Genomic DNA, 20,071 nt, shown 5'->3' with positions numbered 1-20,071 from the left:
TTTTCATGGATGATGCCATACCTTGTAATTACTGGGATCCGTAACTGTTGGGATCTGTAAGGGTATACAGAAGAATCTATCCCATAAAGAAAAAGAACTTCCCCACTTCACATGCCCAATAGTAGATAATACAATTAAAACAAGGATTAAAGTAAAAAAATCCTGCTTTGAGAGACCCAATTATTCTTACTCATTTTATTTCCTTCAATTTTAATGGGTTATCCTCTGGATTTTTCCCCCGAAGTTTTTAATAGCTACGTTCTTCCTATCTTCCTTTGTCTGAGTTCAGAAAGAAACGAAAGGACAATAAAGGGAGAAGCATGACCAATTCCTCCAATTTCACTATGATTTTCGTTGCTATTTATACTCAGATAACTTACTCAGATTATAAATCCTCAAAAAGACAACTCAATTTTAGTTTTTGTTTTTCGGATTTTTTTTTTGTTTGTTTTTCTGTTTTTTGGAACCTGGCATAGGAGTTAAATCAGCTTTGGCTCAAATAAGCTTTGGCTCAGAGGAACCAACTGAATTGAATAATTAAATACATGTTGAAACAACACTTCAAAAGTAATACATAACCTTTCCATACTGATGTCTAGAAAAGAATAAAAATCATCTGTAGAAATAAATACAAGTACTGAGGCACACAATTTCCACGTACGAGCACAGGCGAAGCAAATGGAACTGGGATTTACTCTGCACTGTACACAAAACCACAGAGCCTGGGTCATCAAATACTTTTTAAATAACTTCAAACACTGAAACACAATGCAGAAACCTACTGCACTCATTTTAAAAAAGCAAACAAAGGAATATAGGGACTTAAATCAAGATTAAACATTCAGCTGTTGTTCAGTTCCAGTGAACCAAAGAAGATCAAGCTGAATGTGAAAGAAAGTGAAGAAGACAAATAACACATGTAGTACTCAAGCGTTCCTTCTCTTTGCGGAGCTTATTCGTGTGTCTAGACACGATCAGATGTTTTATATATAAATATATACACATACACACACACACACACACCTATGTATACTTCAGATACATAACGTGTGTACGTATGCCTACCTGTTTCATATATATTCATACCAACACACATTTCTTAGCCTTTGAAATGAGAGAATACCACTAAGCAAGTAGAGAAATCAGTTGAGGCGGCCCTCATTCAAGATTCCTGTAGTCCCTGGCTACTCAAAGTGCGGTCGCAGGATCAGAAGCGTCAGCATCACCGGGGAGCTTGTTAGACATGCAGAGTCTCAGGCTCCACCCCACATCTCCTGAATCAGAAGCTAGATTTTAACCACGCTGCCTGGTGATTTGTATGTACACATTCAAGTTTGAGAAGCAGTGGCCTAGATCCGTGCTACCCACGACAAGAGCTATTAGCCACCTGTCTATTCACCTGACATGTGATCAGTGAGACTGAGAAACTGCTTTTATTTTAATTATCAAAATGTGAATTTAAAAGCTAATACTTGATTCCATTACTGGAGTACTTCTAAACATGTTGGGAACAACTCAGATATACGAATCTGGAGACAGATCAAGTATTTCTGATGAAAATTTACTATCTGAATTGAGAAAGTGCTCTAAGTGTAAAATACACACCAGATTTCAAAGACGTGGCATGAAAAAATGCCTGCAACATGTCATTGATAATTTTTTAGAACGATTACAGGTTAATATTTCAGATATGCTGAGTTAAATTTAATACATTCTTAAAGTTCACGTGCTTCTCTTTAACTTTCGAAAAATATGACTACTAGAAAATAACGCCTCATGTATTATTTTTACTGGACAGTACTGCTTTAGAGCCACGGTTCTCCAATTATAAAATTACTGGTGCCTGGGCTCCCATCCCAGAGATTCTGGTGAAGTTGGTCTGGGATGAACCTGGGCATTAGGATTTTTCAACTCTCCTTGGTGATTCTACTGAGCCGCCAGGGTTGAGAACCACCGCCGCAGGTTAATACAGATTCATTAATCACAACTGATACATAATGACCTCCTGAAGACCTTACATCGTTTAAGAGCTCCCATCATTCCTCAGCTCAAAGGTGGAACTGGAGAAGTAGTGCGTATTTCTTACCTAGAGGGCAAAAGCACCCCACTGATGTTATCAGGGCTGGAGTCTGGGTGATATTATTCTACTTCAACTCCAGGCAGAATCAAACATACCAAAACAGATGGAAATCGAGGTTTTCTCAGTGTCTCCAGAAACCCGTCCCCAGCAATGTCAGCAATTTGTTCCCATATCCGACGCAGTGGATCTCCAACTTCTGTATGTTTAACAGAATAACCCCTTGCATAGTTTGTTTAAAAGCAGATTGCTGGGCCCGAGCAAGTCCTAGGAACGCTGTGGTAGGATGACAAGCCATCCTGGATTGCCTGGACTGTCCCAGTTTGGGTTTCAGCACCACATCCTGGGAACGGGTCAGTTCTGGGCAAACCAGGCCAGGGGGTCATCCTACCCCGGCGAAGTGCGTGTTTAACGAGCAGCCCAGGTGACCATCCTGGGCGCCAGGTGAGCACAGTTTGAGAACCACGCCTAGAAACACAAGTTCTTTAATACTTTCTAGTGACGTTCCTTCTGAACTAACCAAGCGCCCTAAGAAAGCAGCCACTGAAGTGACACAAATAGTTCAGCAAATAACCGACTGGAGAAATGTTCGAACCTAATTAAACATACCAGTAAATTGTTTAAAACTGTATGCAAGAACAGCTACAAAAAGCATCACCCTGGTAGCCTTGAAAGGAACTATTTCAATGTCAAGAATTCAGCAGATAGGAGCTGGGGAGGCCAAGTAAGTGTGTGGCATGAGGTCATGTCAACCTCGACTTTGATCACTGCTTCTGTCATTTGCTAGCTGTGTGACTTTGGGGAAGTTCCTTGACCTCTCTGTGCCTCAATATTTTCATCTGTAACGACGAAGTAATTTATCCCAACACTGAAGCTTAGCCATCAGAGTAAAAAATAATGCATTACATCAGACTGATCCCAGTTGAGGGATAGTCTACAACATACCTGACCACTCCTCCTCCAAACTGTCAAGGTCTTGAAAAACAAGGAAAGCCTGAGAAACTGGCACAGCCAAGAGAAGCCCAAGGAGACAGGATGATCTGCTGTAATGTGGCCTCCTGGAAGGGGTCCTGGAATAGAAAAAGGACACTAGGTAAAAACTAACAAAATTCAAATCAAGAATGAAAGTTAATATTAATGTATCAAAATTGGTTTATTGCTTGTACAAATGCACCAGGCTCATGTAAGACGTTAGTCATAGGGTAAACGGTGTGTGCAGTGTATGGGAATTCTCTTTATGGCTTTGCAACTTTTCTGTAGATCTCAAACTACTGTAATTTTAAAAGTTTATTACAAAAAATGCCTAGCATAGTAGTGCCCAGGTCAGAAGTACACAATTAACAATAGTCATTACTATTACTGTGAACTGTAGGTGACGGATGATATCGAAGAAAAGAACAGCATCCTCATTCAACATTTTCATGAGAAACTAGGAGCTTGAAAGCCTTGGAGATGAGGGTTGAGGGAAGAAAAGATGAGAGGGAAGACGAAGAGGCCATAAAGACTGTTTATTTCGTCTACAGCCAGTCCCAGGCCTGTAACTTCTGTCACGTGACCCTGGTTTTCTCCCTGACGTTGTTCAGAGTCTGTAATTATTTTCTTCATTCAGTTGTTCTGAGTTCTGAGCCCAACCTCCCTTACCTCTCCACCACGGACTAGAACCAGAATCCTTTTATGTTTTCTTCTCCTAGCCTCCTTGTAGCTCCCCCGCCTCTCAAAAAAATAAAAGCCCGCAGGCAAGGAAACACAAACACCACTCCACTGACCAAGTAACCTCGCTTGGTGGGGAAGCCCTCAACATTTGAGTCCAGAGTTGCTAGGTTACATCTGCAAATAGAGGTGATTGAGCTTAAACAGAAATACTTTAATATTTGCTTGTAGTATATTGTATCTTGTATTTTGGGGGGGTTTTTGCGGTACGCGGGCCTCTCACTGCTGCGGTCTCTCCCGTTGCGGAGCACAGGCTCCGGACGCGCAGGCTCAGCGGCCATGGCTCACGGGCCCAGCCGCTCCGCGGCATGGGGGATCTTCCCGTACCGGGGCACAAACCCGTGTCCCCTGCATCGGCAGGCGGACTCTCAACCACTCTGCCACCAGGGAAGCCCTACCTCATGTTTTTGATTTAATTTAAGCTTCAGAAAAATTTTGTTGGATAAGCAGGGCAGATGTTTTTACCTCCATTTGAGTGATGTAAAAAATTTTGAAAAGAAAGGAAGCAAGGGGGGGAGGGAGGGAAGAAGGAAGGAGAGAGGGAGAGAAGAAAGACATTTAAAGTGACAACAAGATTCATACAGTTAATGTGTGCATCATTGTTTTAATCTACTGGGGCCGCCCTTACAAACCATCACAGACTAGGGGGCTTAAACAACAGAAATTGAGTTTCTTACAGTTGTAGAAGCTGCAAGTCCCAAACCAAGGGGCATCGGGGTTGGTTTCTGATAAAAGCTCTCTTCCTGGCGTGCAGATGACTGCCTTGCTGTGTCCTCACACGGTGGAGAGGGAAGGTTCTGGTGTTTCTTCCTCTTCTTATAAGGACACCAGTCCTATCCAATTAGCACCCCTCTCATATGATCTCACTTAACTTTAATTACCTCCTTAAAAAAAAACCTTCTCCAAATGCAATCACACCTGAGGCTAGGGCTTCAACATATGAATTTGGCAGCGGTGGGGGGGTGGGGAGGTGGAACCCAATTCAGTCCATAGAAGGAGGAGCTAACACTTCGAGAACGGGGAAGAAGTACCAATTAGACTACAGGTAGCTAACTGTGGCCACGCCCATTCAGCCACATATTGCCCGCAGCTGCAGAGCCGAGTAATTTCCAGACAGAGACTAGGGCTCACAAAGCCCCAAATACTAACTCTCCCGCCCTTTACAGAAAACGTGTGCCAACTCCTGGGTTAGACCGGTATATGATCGTTCGTCCCACCCACAGATGACTCCACAGGTTGGTATTCTTGCCACTCCACTGGGAGCAGAAGTGACTTCCAGATTCACAGCCCGCAGGGAGGGAGCTCGAGAGAACTCAGACATGGGAACAGAACATTCAGAAAGGTAGCCTTTCCAGGCCACCCCGCCGCAGCGCCTAGGGCTTTCCTCTTAGACCTTGCAACTGTGGGTGGATGTCGGCCCTCAGCACAATGGCTTCCGACAACCCTCTCAGCCTTGCAGACCCTTTTTGTCACCCAGGCCCAAATGCCCCGCTGTCTCCAATCACACCCTATCAGTGTTTGCTGCAAGCTATTTTAGGCGCTCAGTTTCTTGCAATTTTACTTTGTTTCAGTTTATGTTTTGCACCGGGGCATGTGTTTTGTATGATTAGGATTTACATAGAAAGCAGATCACTTGAATTAAGGGAGCCTTGCAATAATTATGGAGACCTTAAGGGGTTTCCAGGGCTAATTTCAGGACTGTTAGTCCCAAATGCAGTTGTTGGTCCTTTTCGTTATTAGACAGTATGTTCCCTTTTCTTTTCAGCATCCGATATTGAACTCATGGTGCTTTCCTTATTGCATTGATTACAACTCAGGTTCCTTTTGATAGAGGCATTTGCCAATAGAAAACAGTTCCTAGATCCTCTTGGAATTAGTAGAGACATTCCCCAACTTACTTACTCAAGAATCCAGAGCCTTTTCATTAGGCCTATGGTAGAATTTAAGGAAGCAAAACTACAATTGGGATTAATTTTACTGTTGGCTAACTGATCTCATTATTATTTGACTTCTTGATCTCCTGTCCACACAGACAAATTATTTGCATGTAGATTCCTGCTGCTTTAGTCTGTCCAGAATCAATTCCTCTGAGGAACATCCTCTCTCCCATTTCATGTGGTCCTAGGTGGGCTATCAGTAACAACCCTCGGGGCCCCCGCAAATCATATTACCCTGTTCTACCCCTCAACAGAGTCAATGATCCGAAAGAAAGTATGTGACCTGATAGGAGCTAATTACCCAGGATATTAAAGAAGTTGGGAGAGAGACTGTCACACAGATGGACACCGGGCTGAGAGAGGGAGGCAGAGCCCCCAGATCCAGCCCTTCCTGAAGCCTTCCCCACCCCTGGACTTCCTAGGGATGTGAACCAATAAATTCCTTTTTCTGCTTGACTAATTCAAGTTGGGCTTCTCACTCAAATGTCCTCACTGATATAACATGCTTCCAGATAGATTTCTGAGTGTCCTCAGAAACATGCACCAGCAGCTTCCAGCGGGCACCAGGCACTGAGCTCTGGGATCCATGGGTCCTCATCTGAGCTGCAATCTTGGAACTCCCGGGCCATCCCTCTGCTAGGTTCGAGGGCTTTAGAAACGGAGAACCTATGGGACATGGGGTGCCACACAGTCCCTTGGCTATATTTATGCCTTCTCTTATGCACAAAAGTGCATTCTGGACTTGCTTTCTTACGTTCTACTTCTCCCTGTCCTTTGGCCCTTCTTGGAGTGGAAGCGGGACAAAAATCCTTGTGCTGCTGACACTGATGGTATCAATCTCAGGAAAGAAGAGAAAACCAAGTAAGATCAGTGGACCCCCAACAATGATAATGCTGAATGGAGTGGGATGGCCAAAGTCTGGGGCCAGGTTTGGACCCCAATCCGACCAGTGGTCCCAAGCACCGCAGAGGTAACCGGGAAGGAGAAATAAAACCCACAGCCCACCACCAAGTGGCTGCAGAATTACCCCTTCAGTGAAGACACATGTTTTTCTCCTTTGTTTTCCACAAGATACCTTTCTAAACCCATCTAAACTCTGCCTCACTAGATTCTTTGTCACCTGAAGTGTTAGCTATGACTCAGAGTTTCCTGAGATAAACTCTACAACCTCCCTCCTCCCCCAGGAAAGTTCCTGACTGAGGCCCACCCACACCAGCCAAAACTCTGATCCAAGCGGCTGGGAGATACCTTAATGCCGTTTAAACTATGCACTTACATGTGTTTGCAGGTCCTGATAAATAAGCACCCTCCTTTGTTGTCTCATTTGTTTGCAGTTTAACTTGGCTTCCTCTGTTTCTAACTGATGGGAACTAAAGTCAGTTTTTAAGATGCACAAGGAAGGAAAGCTCTTTGTGTTAAAGGCGGTCCGCCAAGGTGCTAATTCCATCTTTGGTAGGTTTTTCCCAGGACTGTGTTCCTTATCCAGGAATTTCCCTGAGCTTGGTGGTTCGCTAGTCCAAATTCCAGCTCTGAATAAATAAACCAGCTGAAGTGCTCCAATGCCTTAGGGACTAGCAGGGCAGTTTCTGAACTTCCATCGCCCCCCAGTGGCAGTTTCCTAAGTCTTTTTGTTAGTTACTCAAAAAGCTTTAGGTTAAGATTCTTCCCTCCAAAGCTGTTTAAAATTTTTTTTAAAAAAAATTCTCACACTGAAGATTATGAAATGTGTGTGTGGAAGTGTGTTAGTAATGTTGAGTTTATAACCTCTGGGTCACAGGGTCGTAGATTCATGCAATTGACAAGAATCATGCAATTGACAGATCTCACCAATGAGGATGCCCTTTGGAAAAAATTCCTACCTATCATAGCTGTACAGTCCAATATTAAAGTGATTACCCCAAATGCACTTTTGTTTTTAATTTAGAGGATCTAGATCAGGGTTTCCATTTTTCTGGTTCAATGAAATCACTGTCATTGACTATAATTTTTAAACTCATGCTATCCCTTTGTAAACTTTTCCACCATAAAATGTTTTGTAACATTGTCCTAGAAGGTGAGAAATCATTTAAAGCCAAAAAATATGAAGGTTTACAAGCCATGTATATAAAACTTTGTAAAAGCCAACATCAAACCCACACAAATAACTAGAAATTATCACTGTTAGGTTGTCAAAACCTGCAGCAGATTAATACACAAAGTGGCAGAATCAAATGAATGGAAGTTCGTGATTTCAAACTTTAACCAAGTGAAACTCAGAAACAGGTGATAGAGTTGCCCCGAGTCATCATACAGAGATAGTTTAATGATACTGAAGAGTCTCCATGGTCAGTAGGAACTGATGGTGTAACATTGAATTCATCCCCCACCCGTCCGCTCACCTATCATCCCATCCCCTTGTCCATCCTCCCACCCATCCATTTAGACAGGTTTAGGAAGATATCCTGTGGAAAACAAAAGGGAAAAAAAGTGTTTCTTCACTGCAACAATAATTTTGCAGCCTCCTGGTAGCACACTGTGGGCACCTCCATCCATCCGGCTGTACATTACGTATGTGTCAGACATTGTGTGAGGTACCAAGGACAGAAGATGGGTAAGATGTACTACCTGCTTTCATGATTCTCAAAGCGAAAGAAACTTTTAAGATTTTCTCAGTATGGTCTCTATTCTAAGGCTTCATTCTCAGAGCAGATGGAAATAACCAGTACCAAATCGCCAAATCCAGAAAAGACTCTCAGCAGTTAGCATCAAGTGGGCCTAGAGACCTAGTGGGCCTTGGTTGCCTGGGGGTAGAGGTGAGACCTCATTCGGCCACAGCCATTGAATGTTTTCTCTGAAAAACAAAATGTGGGCTACGTGGGATTCCAAAAACACAAACTACTTTGAGGGAGAGAGCAGCTATAACCTATGAAACAGCCAAGGGACACTTTTATAACGTAATAAGATCACAGCCTCACGTTATATAGAGTCAATGCTTTTTTGTGGCTGGTATTATTTCACCTCATTTTCGAGAAAAGGAGGAGGTGGAATTTAGGGAAGCAAGTCCAGACGCAGGAGGCTTACTTTCACCTCAGGAAGGGGAAGGTTCTCGCCTGCCTGCCCACGATGGGGTTATTACTTCAGCTTATTTTTCAGATCCCAGTAAATTCTTTTGGTTCACCACCTGCTAGACCCTGCCTCCACACCCCTTCTCAATTAGAGGCCAGGCTTATAGTCCTTTAGATATAATACTGACCTGGTGCTAACCTCCTACACCCCAAGCGTTCCCGCCACTCCTAAACCCAAAGCGGAAATGTGTGTCCTTCAGCTTTCTGTACTCAGATCTTGACTCCTTTCCGGCCAGAACATTCTCCTCCTCTGACCACCCCTCTCCCCCTACCTTTGGAGGATAAACTTCATCAAATCTCTTTTGCTCAAGTATCCCAAATCCTGGTGGTCTGGGGGCCTCATTATTAGTGTCAAAGTCTATCTTTTCTCTCTTTTTTCCTGTCTAGCATAATATCTTGCACATAGGAGGTGCTCAATAATTTGTTAAAAGGAAGGGAAGGGGCAGTAGTGGGAGAGAAGGACGGAAGGAAGGGGGGAAGGCCAGAAGGAGGGGAGAGAGAGAGGGAGAAGAGAGAACAATAAAGAAAGAAAGGAGAGGTAGAGAAAAGAATTCTCTTACAAGGACCTGCTATCTCCCTAATTAACACCACCCACCAATTAAATGCTCACTTGTCCTTAATGAATGCCCTCAGCACACTTTTGAAGTTTGTTTTCAGTGATGTGACTTTAAACAGATGTAATCTATTGGAGTTAATAGTTCACAGTGATGGTTTTCAATGTTTTCCTGTGGTACTTTGGGGGCCAGACTGAGCTGTTCTCTGTTAAAATAAAATAACACCCGCCCCCCCCCCACACACACAATTTTCAGGAAACCTTTAAATGGATAGAACATTCTTAAATTTAGCCCTTTTCCCACCACACAATTCTCATCTATATTGTCAAGTGTTCGCAGAGAGCAAAGCGTATGAACACAGAACGACAACACAAAATCCAAGGAAGTTCCCAGAAGTGGAAATCTCTTTTAAGTATTTAACCACTAGTATAATATGCAATCAATTGTTTCTAGTTCATGTGATACAATAAAATATATATTTCATGCTGTTTCCCACGGAGTAGTAGCCCATTTTCATTCTAGCAGTCACTTTTTGGTACTAGAATTTCCAGCACCATAGCAGACTCACCTGAGGATAAACATATCACATTGTAGGTGACCTTCAAACCGCATCAGTGCCACACAAGCCTTTCTCACCCCAGGGGGCTCAGTGCTCAGTGCTACAACCCTGCAAAAAGCAATGGAATCAAGTATGAGGCCACTCTGAGCAATTACAAAGGCATTTTAAAAAATAAAGCAAGTATATTATTTTCATTGATAATTATTATTGAAATTATTCAGATAAAGCTAGGGGTTAATTATATTACGATTATAAACAGTAGAATAGTCATACTCATCTCTTCTACTCCCTAATTATCAAGCTGAATTAATTTGGGGTAACTGAAAACTTTAGACAGATGTTCCTGCTTCCACGTGAGACAAGAAAGATAATCAATTTTCCTTCCGGAGGAGGTACTTTAAAGTAATGCTTCTGGAACTATCCGTAGCGAAGGACTGGTTGTCTTGTTTTGTTTTTTTAATTTCTAATCAATTGCCCACCGATATTTTCGTAAAAACCAAAACCAAAAAATTACTAATGGAATGAAATAAAAAGCAAATGTACGCCAAATTTCTTTATTCTCAGATTCATGAGAAAGAAAATTACTCTCTTAAACTGCTACAAAAGTTTCTGAATGCTTACTCTCAATCTCTGTATTTCTTTCTACGGACAACACATAGGGTACTCGAAAGCCTTGCCATCCAAAGTGTGCTCCTTGGACCAGAAGCACTGCCATCACCTGGGTGCTTGTGAGAAATACAAAAGCAGATTCTCATGCCCCAGCCAGAGTAAGCGAATCAGAATCTGCATTTTAACAGGATCCCTGAGGGATAGATACACCCAGTAAAGTATGAGAAGCAATGGTCTAAACTAGAAAATCAAAAGCAATTGTACAGATACACAGACACACACATATCACTTTCAGACCATAGAATGTTTTAGTATCAGCTCACCACATTTTGTACAATATTTAATAGATTTACCCTTAAGCAAAGTGTAAGCCTTTGTCAGCTAGGCCTGGCCTTCCCACTGCCTGGGGCTCAAGATCTGATTCACTTGAATCTCCAGGTCCTCAGAAGATCCAGTTTCCCTAAGTTATATGGTGCTTCTCAGCAATCTATGCTCCCATGGTCACCTCTGCCTCTGGACTCCTCTTTCTACCTGTGCTGGTTCAGTTCACATTGACTCAGATGAACAAATCAACCCCTCTATCATCTTCTACAGAAGCCCATTCACCAAAGCGTTTGTTGATTTTGTTAAAACTTGGAATAAAAAGAGATAGACGGATATTTCTTGAACATGTTTAAAAAAAAAACTATATGCCAATCTAAAAAGTTAACCCAATGCTTAATGGATAAATAACACTAGACACATTCCCACAAAAATTAGGAATGTCCACAACCACTTCTATTAGTTAATATTTTGCTGCGAAGTCCTAACTTTTTTGCAATTAGCAGAAAAAAGAAATTACAGGCATTACAGTTAGAAATGAAGAGGTAAAATTATTATTAGTTGAGATTATATGAAAGAATCCCTGGAAAATCCAAGATAAAGAAACAAAAAATAAGACTAACGAAAACACACGAATTCAAAACATTGCAAAACAGAAGTTGAATGTAGTCAACAGCTTTCATAAATGTACCAATAAGTTTGAAGATATAAAAAAGGAAAAGATTTCCCTTACATTGCAAAACCGAAGTTTAAATACCAAGGAATAAACTCAACACTTTAAAATGATTTTAAGAAACACTTTAAAATTGCACTGAGGGACACAAAAGAAGACTTGAACATCTGGAGAGGGCACTGCATATTCATGTATAGGATGACACATTTTTCTAAAGACTTCTAGTTTTCCTATATATATAAATTTAACATAATCCCAGTAAAATTACCATCCAGATTTTCAAAAAAAATACAAAAATAAAAAACTTGACCAGCCAACTCCAAATTTCATTCAGAAATATAAACAAGCAAAAGTATCAAGAAAAATTCTGAAAAAAGAAGAAGAATGAGAGAAGAATGACTTGCCAGATGGTCCCAGTACTTTAACATGATATTGGTGTGTTGTTCATGGACATAATAATGGCTCGGAGTAAAAAGTCCACAAACAGATCTGAGTATACATGGGAATTTCGTGTCTTAATAATGAGATGATATCTCAAATCTCTGTATGTGTGTAGGGGGATATGGGGGGATGGTTTATTGAAAAAATAGTCCTGAGACAATTGAGTAACTGAAAAAAACAGGGGAGGTTAGAGCTGTACTTTATTCCTTACACCAGAATAAATTTCAAATACATCAAGGGTTTAAAGTAAAAAGGCATAGCAGAGCAGCTCCCTCGCTGCGATCTATTGAAAGTCAGCCCTCGACACAAGGGTTTGTAAAAAAAAAAAAAATAAAATAAAATAAAAATAAAATAAAATAAAGTAAAAAGGCAAAATTTTTATAAATTTGAAAAATCGTAGAAGAATTCATTTAGGACTTAAATGAAAGTAATTCTAACGACACCCCAACACCCAGAAACCATATAAGAAAAGACTGTGAAATTAAGGTGCATAAAAATTACTCAAAGCAAAATTCACCACAAACAAAAACAAAAGAAAAATGACTGAGAAAATATTTCTAACTCATTGTTATGGATCGAATTGTGTGCTCCCCCTCCAAATTTGTACGTTGAGGTCCTAACCCAAATACGACTATGTTTGGGGATAGGGTCTTCAGGGAGGTAACGAAAGTTAAATGAAGTCTTAGGGGCGTGGCCCTAATCTGATAGGACTGGTGTCCTCTCAGGAAGAGATACCAGAGAGCTCCCTCTCTCCACATGCATAGAGAAGAGGCCAAGAAAGCAGCTGTCTACAAGCCAGGAAGCCAGAAACCAACGCTGACGGCACCTTGATCTTGAACCTCTGACCTCGAGAACAAAATAAATTTCTGTTGTTTAAGCCACTCAGTCTGTTTTATTCTGTTATGGCAACCCAAGCAGACTCACACACTCATACTTCGGAAAAAGAGTTAATTTCCTTACTATGTAAATAGTTCCTACAAAATCAGTAACAAAAAGCAATACAATGTATTGATGAAGGTGTGAGGGAATGGGCTCTCTCATACATTCTGAGAGGGACTGGTACAACCACCTATTGAGGGTAATTTGGAAATGCCTACCAAAGATAAAAGCAACTTCCTCTGGAGCAAGTCATTTTGATTCTAGGTGTTTATTCCACAGATCTGCTCGCATGTGAGAAAAAATGTAAGTATTACAATATTATTCATTGCAGCATTGTTCGTAATGGGAATGCATTAGAAACAATTAAATTTTGTTCACTATTAAGAGACCACTTACATAAATTATATTAATCTATACAATGGGACAGTGTACAACTGTTAAATAAAATCAAACTGGAATGCTTTATGTATCAATATGGAAAACCTCCAAGATATTTTAACTGAAGAAAACAAGGGTGAAAACTCTATGTGAAGTATGCTACCATTTGTGTAAAAAAAAAAATGTAGGCAGGGAGAGAACAGATGTTATATTGCATCTAACAGTGTCTGATACACCGGAATAACCCCCAGTTAGCCTTTAAAGGGCAATTCACGGTGATGTTTGTACAACATTGTCAATGTACTTCATGCCACAAAATTGTACACTTAAAAACAGTTAAAATGGTTTTTTAAAACCATTTTAACCATTTAACCATTTAACCATTTTAAAACCATTTTAAAAACCATTTAATTTAACAGTTTAACATTTAATTTAACAGTTAAAAAGTCAATTCAGAGGTCATCTCCTCCAGAGTAAAGGCCATGGCTAAATACATTTTCTTTATCCTCCCACAGTAAGTTTATAGAGTTACGAAATAAATGAAATTATCTGAAGATGTGTCTGTCTCACTACCTAGAGTATTGGTGAGGCAGCAGGGAACATGTCCCACCCATCCCATGGCCTCCGAGACTGGCTCCAGAACCAGCACGTGGTAGAAGCTCAGGAAATGTTTTCCCTACAGATTTCAGACTCAAGGCTGCAACGTCAGCTTATTGCTGAGTTTCCAGCCTGCAGGCCTGCCCTGCAAATTTAATACTTGGCACTGCTCACAGTTGTGTGAACCAATTCCTTAAAATAAATTTCTTGATATGTAGCTAGCTAGCTAGATCTCTGGTTGGTTCTGTTTCTTTGGAGAACCCTGATTTGGGGCAAAAGAGCACTCCTCAGATAACCTCATGCGTTAGGCTTCCTACTCACATGGCTGCCTCTGCTTCTGACGTAACATCAAGGAAAGTGCAACTGAAGAGGGGCAGAGTAACATATTTTAGCATTTTTGTTAACAATTTATTTCATACTTTATAATTCACAGTATATTTCTTTGGCTATAAAGCCTTATATTGCCATTGCTGGAGATAGAGACAGACTGAGAGAGAGAGAGAGAGAGAGAAAGAGAAGGAGGGAGAGAGAGAGAGAGAAAGAGAGAGAGAGAAGAAAAATCCAAACCTTTGCTATAATATTCTGATTATATCTTTTAAATATTTGTACCAATAACTCTGTATTTAGAGCCTGTATATCTTTGGTTTTTAATGCATAAGGAGACCAAGCAATAAAATAATATCACAAACATCTGTTCCTAGGATTCAAGAGTTAAAGTATGAATTTTAATATCCCCCACAGCATATTTCTTGGAAAACTGTGTCTGATGTGGTGGTGGTAGAGAATGGTTTGTCAACTTGTCTTTTGCGGCTTTAATTCTTCAATCCCACTTTACAGTGAATCCAAACCACTTAAGAGAGCCTCCCCCTCCTTCTCCTACAGCCACTCATAACTTACCTTCTTGATTTTCCTTCCATTTTTACTTTTCTTCTCTCCAATTTATTAATTCACAATGCTTACGATAACAAACAAAACTGCCAAAGAGGCAGGAATATATTTAGGTGAGCTAATCAGGCATTCCCTTCTGAGTAGGGAAACCCAACTAGTCCGAAGACTCTTTGGTAAGTACAGAATGATAGCAAAGGAGAACAAAAGCCGTGAAGGCTATCACCATTCATCCTTGTGGTCTGACCATCCAACCACACCAGATGACTTACGTTTCTTTATTTGTAACCAGCTCTCACTTCCCTGAGTTTCAGTTCTGTGCTCTGAACTGCTTCTTGGATTTCACTGTCGATAACCATTGTCATCACAACTGCAGTGTTTCCAACAATGAACTCATCTTGCCCCTAAACCCAGACATTTCTCAAAATCAGCAGCCATTTCTTTTACTGCCTCTCTTCTTGCCTTCTTTATCTTTTCTCTTTATACGGCAAGTTGGTAGATTCAGACATAGCCTACCATGTTGTTGTTTCCCCTCAAAAGAAAAATTATGTTGCATGGTCCTTGGCTACAGTTTATACTTAAAAAGTGAAAGGCAAATCCAATACCAGCAGGAAATTTCATTAACATAACCCTATTATTGCTCCATTTCTCTTTAATTTTGGTAATTATTAGCAAACCGGATCCATTACCAATTATTTCCACAGGGGAGAAAGGATGAAATCTCTCACTCCTCTAGGCAAGTCTATCCTGATGTTTCCTGCCTGGGTGGCTGGTAACACGTTGCTCCGCACAGCTCCTCTCCAGAGCAACGTGCGTTTCATCCGTTGTGACCAGTGGTACACTCCTGGCATTCTCAGTCCACCATGTCAAATCTGCTCACACATAAAGGCCCACTTGTGGTAACAACTGGCCTAATAACTTAATTACAATAACATAATAGTAATAACAACAACAGTTTACTATTAAACACCAGCTTTTCCCCCCATTTCAGCTTCAGAATAACTGGGGTGAAAATAGATAACCAACAAGGACCTACTGTACAGCACAGGGAACTATACTCAATATCTTGTAATAATCTATAAGGGGAAAAAAGTCTGAAAAAGAATACATAGACAGATAGATAGACAGACGAATCACTTTTCTGTACACCTGAAACTAACACAACATTGTAAATCAACTATACTTCAATAAAAAATTTTTTAATTAAAACAAAATAGGGTAAAAAGGAGGAGAATTAAGTTAAATTTTCCCAACGTAGTTACTTAGTAACTACACACACACACGTACCTGTACATGTGTATCTATATTATATACTGTCCAAGCTGAGGAGGTAGGAGCCCATGCTCTAGCTGCCAGGTATCAAGGATAGCAAGTTTCTGGCCTTTGGTTTGCCTAGAACAGGGTCTCTCAACCTTGGCACTATTGACATTTGGGCTGGCTAATTCTGTGCTGTGAAAGCTGTCCTGTACATTTCAGGATATTAGCAGCATTCCTGTCCTTGATCCAGTAGATGACAATAGCAATCCCTACCTCCAGTGTGACAGCCAAAAATGGCTCCTGCATGGGATGGGAGTAACAAAATCCCACCCCCACCTCCGCGTGAGAACCACCGCTACACAGGGGAGCGAGCCCCTGCCCCCTATGAAACCTCATACAGGATGGATCCCCAAACAGAGTAAAAGGCTGGGCATCTCCCTGTCAGCATTCATCAGAGGACAAGCTTCAGTTTTCTGAACTGGTCCCATAGCAGGCCTGTCAGTGCCCTCCCAGGCCCACTTGGCACATATCAAGGAGTGTTCAGTCTTAAATAAGTTCAGCTATAAATTAGAGAAACTTCTTCAAACAGTCATGGCCTGTGTACATCTGGAGATATGGAACTAGGGTTCAGATAAGTTGAGAGTGACCCACAATAAAAGGCAGTTATCTATCATCAGTGAATTAAAATTAATTCATTTTTTTAGAGGTTTATGTTAAGAGACCCTGGTCTCATCAAAAAAATAAATAACACACACCCACACACACACACACAAGCTTGGAACTTGCAATAATATATTCTCTGAAGTTATTACAATAGTATTAAAAATATTAAACAGAATGATAACCTCCAGTAATTTAATTTTACTGGCAACAAATCCCTTTGAAGAACAGTGGCATTTACCATATTTCAAAGAGTGAGAGGCAGCCCTGGCCCTTGAGAGAGACATGATACAGACATGGTCCCTCTGCGTACCGATGCGGCGAGTCCTGGTGAACCCATGCAGACCCCGTGGAACACTGAGCTATAAGGACGCCCACTGGCTGTGTCTTAGGAACTTGCCTTCATGCATTCAGACCTTAGCAAAGACTGTGAAGGTCAAGGGCAGCGCTGGCAGGGGGCCAAGTGAAGGTGTCCAGGCATAACTGGAGAGTGGTGAAGACTGAAGTTGAGAAAAGCAAATTCTCCCTGTTGTCGGGTCAGTAACTCTTCTTTTTAAAACCCTCCTATGGCTTCACATCTCACTTAGAAGAAAATGCAACCCCCCCGCCGCTCCCAAGAAGCCGAGCACGCTCCAGTCCCCACATCCTCTCCTACGTTCTGCCGTCACTCACCCCGTGCAGGCCCCGCTGGCCTTCCCCTGTTCGTTCCAAGCACAGGAAGCTCTCCTTTGCTGTTCCCATTGTCTGGACCACTCTTTGTCCTGACCTTTACACGGCTGGGTCCTTCTCATGAGTCAGGTCTCAGCTAAAATGTCCCCCCCTTAGAGAAGGCTTCCTGACGACCACATCTGAGGTTGTATCCAGGGTTCTCAATCTGCACTGTGCACACGGATCTCCTGGGGAGCCTGTTACAATGCAGACTTGGACTCAGCGGTGGGGGGATGGTGTTGAAGCTGTAATTCTGCATTTCTAACAAGCTCCCAGGAGATGCAGATCTGTTGCTTCCTGGACCACACTTGGAGTAGCACCATCACCCTTCAATCTCTGTCACACCACTTGGTTTTTCTTCATGGTGTTTCTCACACTTTGAAATTATTTGTTTGTGTACTGGATTGTTCATTGGTTGCTTGATCTGTTTACTTAGAAGGTAAATTCCCTAAGAGCCAGGGCTTTGTGCAGTGCGTTCACCTGTGTGTTCTCAGCACTTAAGACCTGGCACATCACAGATGCGCCACATGTACTGTTGAATGAATGATATTGTTCAAGATTCATTGACTCTTCTACCCTTTCAGTGCCTGCCTACTGACTGCTTCAGTGACTGACAGTGCTAGCTACTCAAATGCCAGCCCAGGAATTGCTAGCTGCAGGTCCAAGCTGAGATACGAAATTTGTACTAAAATACCAATCTGCTGTCACTAAGCACAACTTTAGTTGAGATGATGTATTTTTCATAGCAAGATTTTCTTGATGAAGGAAGCAGTGCCTTACTTTCCCTCTGGTCCAAGGTCCTCATCTCATTGCAGACTGGTAAGTGTGTGAACTAGACGCACTGGGGTGACACATTGTGAGTAGCACTAAAATAAGGGATAGAAAGCTTTAAAAATGTATTTTCTGATTTCAAATAACCATAGGTAGGTAGCATAAATAATATACTTTTAAATACACGATTACAAAATATTTTTGTCATGTACTGAAATAGAGTATTGTCTCAGAGACAAGGAATTGACCCCCTGTCTTTCCTCCTTAGCTATGCCCTCCCAGGCCACCTGCACTCCATCATAACCAAGAATTTTCCTACTTTTGCCCTGACAGAGTCATTCCCCTGCCACTTACACCACACTCCTGCATGTCCATGCCCACACTCCTCCCCACATGGCCATGCCCCTCCTCTCTGCCTGGCCATACAGAGCTCATCTGGGTCACACTCGTCCTGCCACACCCATTTTCCTTCTTGGCCACACCTATATCCCATGCAAAGCTAGCTATGTCCTCCTGCTGACACCCTACCTTCTGTGTCACATCCTCATTCCCAGGCCACACTCTGTTCCCACACTCTGGCCATGCCACTCCTGAATGGGCCAAACCTTCTGTGCTTCTTCCACGCAGGGGCCTGATCCTGGCAAACCCTGGGGATGGGCTCCAGGGATCTAAGAAATTTTGACAGAGAACAGAGAATGGCAGGAGAGATGGGAATTAACAGTAGAAGAAAAAAAACAATTATGGGAGAGAAGGGAGAATTCTGTGAGAGATAGAATTGTGAAAGATGATCAAGTATTGTGAGAATGGAAAATTGTGGGAGAAAATGGGGAATTGGGGAGAAAAAAGAATTGGAAGAGAAACAGGAAATTATTAGAAAGAACAGAAAACTGTGGGTGAGTTGAATTGTGGGAGACAAGGGTAGTTGTGGGAAAGAAGAGACAATTGTGGGAGAGTTAGAGAATTGTGGGAAAAAGCAGAGGCTTGTGAGAGAAAGGGAAACTCTGGGGGAAAAACAGAGAATTGTGGGATAGATTAGGAATTACGAGAAAAACAGGAAATTGTGGGAGAGAATTAGAGAACTGTTGGAAAGAACAGAGAATTGTGCATGAAAAGGGAATTGTGGAAGGGACAAGGAATTGTAGGAGTGATAGGGAAACTGGGGGGGGGGGAACTGGGACATTGTGAGAGAAAAAAGAATTGTGAGAAAGAACAAAACAGACAATTGTGAGCAAGAACAAAAAATTATGGGAGAGAAGAGAGCATTATGGGAGAAGAAAGAATTGTGCACAAGAGAACTGTGAGAGAAACAGAATTGGGAGGAGCAAGGGGAACTGTGAGAGAGAAGAGAATTGAGGAAGAAATGGAGAATTGTGGCAGGAACATGGAATTGTGGGATAGAACAGAAAAGTGTGAGAGAGATCAGGAAGTATGGGAGAAACAGGGAATTGTGGGAGAGAAGGGGGATTGTGGGAGTGACAGAAAAAACAGACAATTGTGAGAACAAAGAAATGTGGAGAGAAGACAGTATTATGGTAGAAAGGGGAATTGTGAAAGTTAATGGGATTCTAGGGGAGAGAATAAATTGTGGGAGGTAAGGAGAACTGTGAAAACAACAGAGAATTTTAGGAAAGAACACAGAATTGTGGAAAAGACAAAGAATTAAGAGAGAAACAGAAATCTGAATGAGACAAGAGGAACTGTGGGAGATGGGGAATTGTGGGAGAAAAGGGAATTCTGGGATAGAACAGAGATTTGTGGGAGCCATGGGGGATTGTGGGACAGAGTAGAGAACTGTGGGACAAAACTGAGAATTTGGAGGGGACCTTGAAGATGGCGGAAGAGTAAGACGCGGAGGTCACCTTCCTCCCCACAGATACACCAGAAATACATCTGCACGTGGAACAACTCCTACAGAACACCTACTGAACGCTGGCAGAAGACCTCAGACCTC

General features: G+C 41.8%; 1 long non-coding RNA gene across 1 annotated transcript in view; it reads right to left on the bottom strand.

The window, feature by feature from the left end:
• Positions 1 to 3,068: 3,068 nt before the first annotated feature.
• Positions 3,069 to 20,071, bottom strand: part of LOC132418386 (uncharacterized) — a 32,688-nt gene continuing 15,685 nt past the window's right edge. Inside the window, exons 2-3 of the long non-coding RNA XR_009517989.1 lie at positions 9,951 to 10,049; positions 3,069 to 3,147 (exon numbers count right to left, since the gene is read on the bottom strand). This is a non-coding gene — a long non-coding RNA (uncharacterized lncRNA). The remainder of the gene's footprint in view (positions 3,148 to 9,950; positions 10,050 to 20,071) is intronic.

The sequence above is a fragment of the Delphinus delphis genome, chromosome X (genome assembly GCF_949987515.2).
Source record: "Delphinus delphis chromosome X, mDelDel1.2, whole genome shotgun sequence".
NCBI lineage: Eukaryota > Metazoa > Chordata > Mammalia > Artiodactyla > Delphinidae > Delphinus > Delphinus delphis.
Note: the sequence above shows the minus strand (reverse complement) of the source record. Positions and strands in the feature narration are given on the sequence as shown.